Genomic DNA, 6,586 nt, shown 5'->3' on the forward strand with positions numbered 1-6,586 from the left:
AGAGAGAGAGAGAGAGAGAGAGAGAGAGAGAGAGAGAGAGAGAGAGAGAGAGAGAGAACCTGATACGTTCACTCAAGACTCTTGGCTTTTGGGAAGAATGGTAATTATCTTCTGTGGGTTACATTTCTGTAGACTCTCTTCTTTCTTTTGCCTGTAGATGTAGGCACTGACATCTTCATACCTTAATTTGTTCACTGAAAATATATTTTGGGTTTCTGTTTGTTAGTTCTTTGACAATGGGGTTTCTCTTTGTAGCCCTAGCTGTTCTGGAACTCGCTTTGTTGATCAAGCTGGCCTCGAACTCAGAGACCTTCCTGCCTCTGCCTCCTGAGTGCTGGGATTAAAGGCATGCACCACCACTGCCAGTACTTTGGGTTTTTATTATCCTTTGTTATTACATTCCATAGATTTAACATTGGTTTTATCTGTCATTAATTTCTAATCACTCTCAGACATTTCTCCTTGGATTCTTGCCATCACCCCAAACTCAAGAGCTCATCATGTAATGCATTCTCACTTTTACCTCAAGTTACCTGTTGCTATCAATAGTATTAATACCACGGCCTGGGCCTGTGTTCTACAGGATTACTATCTTGGAGTAACTTCTCAGTTATTCTAACAATGCCTGTAGTCTAATACTTCACAACTTCCATTTGGTCTTTCTCTTACAGATCTCTTGAGTTCTTCATTCCATTTCCACTATCATGAACCTAACTCTGAACTTTTAATTTCCTTTCTGTTATTTTTCGCTCAGTGGTAGAGTGGTTGCTGAGAATGCTCAGAAGCCTGTGTTCAAACTTCTCACCTCCAAAATAAAACTGGAAGCCCAGAGAGAAAGAGCTATACTAACTGAGAAAGTATTACATGATAACAAGGTTCCCAAATTTGACATGTTATTTGAGTTCTTTAGGATTCCTCATTATCAGCCCACGGTACACCAAAGGCCAATTAATAATTCCCTGGGCCATAGAAGAATCATTTTTCTCAGATAGAGTTTATTAATGCATCAGGTTTGATTCAAGTTAGGAGGGGACAGGTAATGGGAAGTGAAAAAGGCTAACAGTAAATCAGGAAGACTCTGACAGGGCTAGCTTAGCCTTGCTCCAGTCTGTGACATTTTCTGTTTTAATTGATCAAATCATGGTCTAGATTATTTTTTTTGTAGGACTCGAATGACCAGCATAATTAGGACTTTCAGAGAACGAGGAGCAGTATTATTAAAAGAGATAAATGTAAACGTAATATTTTGATTATGCTTATTTACTATGTAGACACAGGCAAATTTTAGTCACGATTGGGGTACTAATTGTAAAATAATGAGAGGAAATAATTTTCCAGTGACTTAAACTTGATGCCACAGATATAATAAATTTAAAATTGTGTAGACACAATTTTATCTAAAATATACTCTGATCATAGTACTTTATAAATCTTTATAAAATGTTTGCTGTCATTCTTAAAGCACTATAAAAACAGATCCAAGTTAGTTGCCCTCTAAATATATGGTAGTTTGATCTCCTTGATTTCAAACAATTGCAGAGACAGGGATTTAGAACCACTGGATTTAAAGAGGTAGTGCCTGCCAGTCTATTTGCATACCATTGAAAATAGCTAAGAAGACAAAAACGTTCTTGTCCCAGGTGGTTGATTAAATTGATTGATTTCTTAGTCTAATGTTAACCTGGTGAGTTTAGCACTAAGTTACAAAGTAGGTCTTAGGTATTTCTACTAGTTGTCTGTAAGTTGATAGGGCTTTCTTTTTGGAGTCTTGAGTCAAATTGCCAGTTTCTAGCAGCGTGGTGTGTTGCAAGGAAATTCCTTAACCTGTCTGAGTCACTTTTCTCTTTTACCTAAGAGAGGGGGCTGGGGAGGGTAGAATGAGAACTATGATGAGAATGAGGGAGTGGGGAGAAGAGGGACATCCTGTCTCAATTATAGGATGCCAAGAAGGTTAAAAGTGTGAAACTTTGAGTAGGATGTGAAGTGAATTAAGTAAGAAGAAAACAAAGCATGAAAGTGCCTTGTGAAAAGTCTAGGTCGGCCCCCAACTGTTTGGTTTACCTGCAGCAGCAGCAGCAGCAGCAGCAGCAGCAGCAGCAGCAGCAGCAGCAGCAGCAGCAGCAGCAGCAGCAGCAGCCGCTGAACACTTTCTTTCCACATTTAAAGGCATTTATCACTGCATCACAGAAGCTCCACGGTAGCCTTAAGATGGGAGCTTAAGGCCTATTTTGCACTTCTGACTGAGTTGTAAAGGTGGTGGAGGCTTGAGGAATGCCACCTCAACAGTTTGCCATTTTGAGCCTGCAACAGAGGCAGTGAGCTACACTTGCTGACAGGCTGATTAGATGATCAGATCTCTGGCCAAGAACCAAAGCCGAAAGAATGCAGATGTTCAGATTAGCAGCTTAATTCAAGGCAGATAAGGCAGAGCAGTTATCCACAATCTCTGAGGCATTTGGTAGAATCTGCCATCAGTTCAACTTTGCTCCACCCAACCCAATTTTCTTACCTGCTGATTCCAAGCTTCACAGTTTAAGGTCCTTTTGCTCCCTGAAGCAAGATCCAAATCTTCAGAAATTCCAACCTGCTAGTCTCCTGGTGAGCTAACCCTGGATGGAGAGCTACAAAAATAGGTCTGGATACTCTGGATGGTGCACTCCATTCACAGGGCTCCTGCTCTTTAGGAATGTTTCTTTTCCAGAGGAGAGAGGTCAGGGCATGGCACATTTGCTAGCCAATAGACCCCGATTCTTCTTCCTCTTTCTTAGTACTTCTCAAGCCGCTTCAACCCCGCCAGAGTTTAGCTTCCCTGGTTCAAAGTGGGGGAAGGGAAAGAGCAGAGAAGGAAGAAGAATAGAAACTGGAGACTTGCACGTTATATGCACAAATGAGTGTTTATCTCTGGCTACTGCAATAGAATTCTCAGGAAGTCATGCAGCTGCTCTGAGGTGGGAAGTGAGGAGTGTCTGCTCTTCAGCTTACTTCTCTCTGATTTTTATGACTGGAGGGTGCTTAGGCTATTTGTAGGCGGGGAAAAGATAATCCTACCAGTATATGCTAATATATCTGGCATTATGTGAAACTTGATCTTAAGATATACTTCCGCTTTACCTCTCTTTCCATATTCGCTCTCTCCTTCACAGGCTGTGTGTGTGTCCCTCTCCTTCATGAAATTTGTGATTCTATAAGAATTTTGTAAAGCATTTTTCTTTTTGATTGTCTCATATCCTAGGAGAAAAAGGACATGCCAATCTAGAGTGTGCGAATTAGAACCCGAGGTGTGATTTGATGTTGAAGACAAATTGATAAGATTTTGAAGTAAACTGGATGAATGAACTACTTTGAATTTTACTATAAAAGTCCTGTGTTGATATATATATGAAACATTGTGTAAATGTACCCTCATTATTAATAACTAGTTGGAAGGACTTGTAAATGTCCTTATAACAGTGGCTTTCTGGCCAGTTATGGGCTACAAGAAAGAAATTTCTCAATTTTTCTATCTTTAGGCAGCCTAATGACTTTACAGTCACTCTTCATCCTCTTCCACGGAATCCTTGAATGCAGTGGCAATGATGATGCTTGGGAGAAAAGGTCATCCAAGAACATTTCAAAGGGAAAAAAACATTTGGATTCAAGAGCAGACTTTAATCCCATCCTTGGGAATTTTACTGCTATTTTAGCCAGTATTTATTCAATGGAATTGAGATCCCCTGAGATCTACAAGGAAGTTTATGAGAGATACAGAGTATGAAGTTTTACTTCCCCTCCAGTATGTGTTGTTTTCAAGGCGTTTGAGTTATGGCAGAAGGGGTATTTATATTTAGATACTGAAGAAAAGTGCTTTAAGATAGCACCACTAATCTAATGCCACTAATGTGACATCGAGGGGGTACCCCCCTACTTCTTTATTTCTTTAGCTGTGTCTCTGTTCCTCAGTGATGGGAGGAACAGGCTTTCCCTCCGCCCCTACAGGGCTTCACTTTCTATTAGCTGCTCCAATCTTACTGTGTTTTCTGGAACTGACTGCATTTCTCCTTTCCTTCTCTCGCCATCCTTTCTTCTCCATCCAGTTTCATCACAGCTATCTCCTTACATTTTCAGAAGATGTTAAGCGGGTGGACTGACACCTCTCTACTGTCGCCTCCCATCACTTTCCTAGATGCTTTTCAGTTCTGACATTTTAAAAAGTGTGGTAGAGAAGATCAAGTAAGGAGGGAGCTGGAAAATGGGTCTTCGCATATATATTAGATGATGAATCTTAGTAAAACACCACTAGGTAGAAAGTTAAGGGGTTTTCAGTCTTGTAGTATTCACATACCAACTGTAGGCCACCAGATCTTCTATGGAGAGTATACAGATGCAGAGCTGAAGGGGCTTGGAAAATGACCTTGTTTAGATTTAATTTTAATTGAAATAGATATGGCATTCCTGTTATATTATTGTTTTCTCCAGGTGTTCGCTCATTGCTTTGTTTAGATTGTTTAATAAATAATAGTGTTCAGCTTTCCCATGCTGCTGATAAGAACGTAGACCACAGAAGAAGCTCTCACAAGGTGGATTTTGGCTAAACTGTCCTTTGTAGGTTCACGTTTTATCATTTTCCTTTTTTATTGTAAATGAAGTTGTTTTCATTCAATATATTCTGATAACAGTTTTCTCTTTCCTAATCTCCCAAATCCTCCCCTACTGCCCGTATCTACTGCTTCTTTCTCTCCCTTAAGAAAACAGACAGGCAAATACAAAAGCCAGGATCAAACAAAATAACAATTGAGAAGAAAAAAAAAGAAACAAAGAAAGAACATGAGAAATGACACACACACACACACACACACACACACACACACACACGTGAAGAAAACAAAAATAAAAAAAAATGTCTTTAGGCTTGTGAGATGGCTCAGTGGGTAAGAGCACCCGACTGCTCTTCCAAAGGTCCTGAGTTCAAATCCCAGCAATCACATGGTGNCTCACAACCATCTGCAACAAGATCTGACGCCCTCTTCTGGAGTGTCTGAAGCCCACTACAGTGTACTTCCATATATTAAATAAATAAATCTTTAAAAAAGTCTTTACACACTTCTTTACACACATGCACACACGCACATACACACGCACACAATAAAATCACACAAAATCGGAAATGATACAAGCAAGAGATCAATAAGATAAAAAACAAAACAAACAAAAACCCAAACCAAAATATCCAAACAAAGCAAAGTGAGACAAAAATAATAAACAAAAATATCTTTGCATTCGTTTTGTGTTGACAATCTAGTGTTGGGCATGGAGCCTGCCCTTAAGTGTGGTTTTTATATTCAGTGAAACACCATTGGGAAAACAAACCTTATTTTTACTGTGTGAGTCCTTTTTAATTGGAGGTAGCTTCTGGGTTGGGGATGGGAGCTTGTGTCCACTTCCCCATCTCAGTTCTGGGACTCTTCCTGGCTTGGATCTGTGCATGCTACCACAGTATGACTGCCTTGTGTCAGGGAGACACTGTTTCCTTGGAGTCCTCCATCCCCTCTTTTCTCCTCCTCTACAGAGTTCCTGTACTGAGCCCTGAGGGGAGAGACTAGATGGGCACATCCCATTTAGAACTAAGGTCTCTCATTCACTTACCATAAGCTCACATTTTGACTATTTGTCTGTCAGCTTGTGGCATTTGTGGACTGTGGAGTCTTTGTGAGCTGAGGCCAACCTGTTGGAAGTAGGTCACTAGAGATGGATGTTGAAGTTCAGCTCCTGGTTCAGCTTTCCTGGACTCCTGGTCTGTCATGGTCTCTGTCGTGTGCTTTCCCACCACAGTCCTCTGATCCTAATTCACTATCACCCCGCCCCCCATCCCGAAATTTTATGATACGGCGAGCCAAAGCAAATTTTCCTCCCTTAATTTCTTTCTGTCAGATATTTTGGTCACAATGATACAAAAGCAACAAGAATTTCATTCACCACAAAGTCAAGAAGTGTACATTTTCCTTTAGCACTGAAATTGTTTTGCAAAGCAATGCAAATGGTGCTTTGGGGAAATGGGTAAAGAGTGTTACTGTACCTGCAGTAACATACACATACACATGGGGGTCGGGGGGCATGATTCATCTGTGGGTTTTGTTTACAGAAATTAGGAAAAGTCAGTTTGGCTTTTGAAACATGGTCTTCAGCAATTGATTTCCGCTCTAGTACTTAGCCTGTAAGTATAACATATTGTTGATTGTTATTCCTAGTGAGTTAAGGACAGTGTGACTGCATTAGACTGAAAATCCTGAAGAACAGAATAGTGTAGACCATTCTGGACAGATGAAGCTGATCATCTAAGCTAGTTCTCTATACATGTTTTTCTACTCTATTCAGTGTTATAGCTTCTAGCCACATTTAGTTACTTGAATGTAAATTAATAAAGCATAAAACTATATCTTTTATGTGCTCTAGCTACACTTCAGGGGCTTAGTAGCATAGCCACATATGGATATCACTACTGTATTTTAAAACAACAATCTAGACCATGTCTTATAAGTAATAGCTGGTTTGTGGTAGAGCATGTCACTATTATAGCATTGTATAAATAACTGGAAATATTTCATGAAGA

The 6,586-nt window shown here is 40.0% G+C and overlaps 1 protein-coding gene across 3 annotated transcripts in view; it reads right to left on the minus strand.

The window, feature by feature from the left end:
* Positions 1-2,956, minus strand: part of Cysltr1 (cysteinyl leukotriene receptor 1) — a 27,440-nt gene extending 24,484 nt beyond the window's left edge. For 2 of the 3 annotated variants that reach the window (XM_021188499.2, XM_021188498.1), the window contains exon 1: positions 2,510-2,956. The gene's annotated coding sequence lies outside the window, so the exon portion shown is untranslated. The remainder of the gene's footprint in view (positions 1-2,509) is intronic. The other variant, XM_029534300.1, reaches the window with a different exon arrangement.
* Positions 2,957-6,586: the final 3,630 nt, after the last annotated feature.

Source organism: Mus pahari, chromosome X (genome assembly GCF_900095145.1).
Source record: "Mus pahari chromosome X, PAHARI_EIJ_v1.1, whole genome shotgun sequence".
Lineage (NCBI taxonomy): Eukaryota > Metazoa > Chordata > Mammalia > Rodentia > Muridae > Mus > Mus pahari.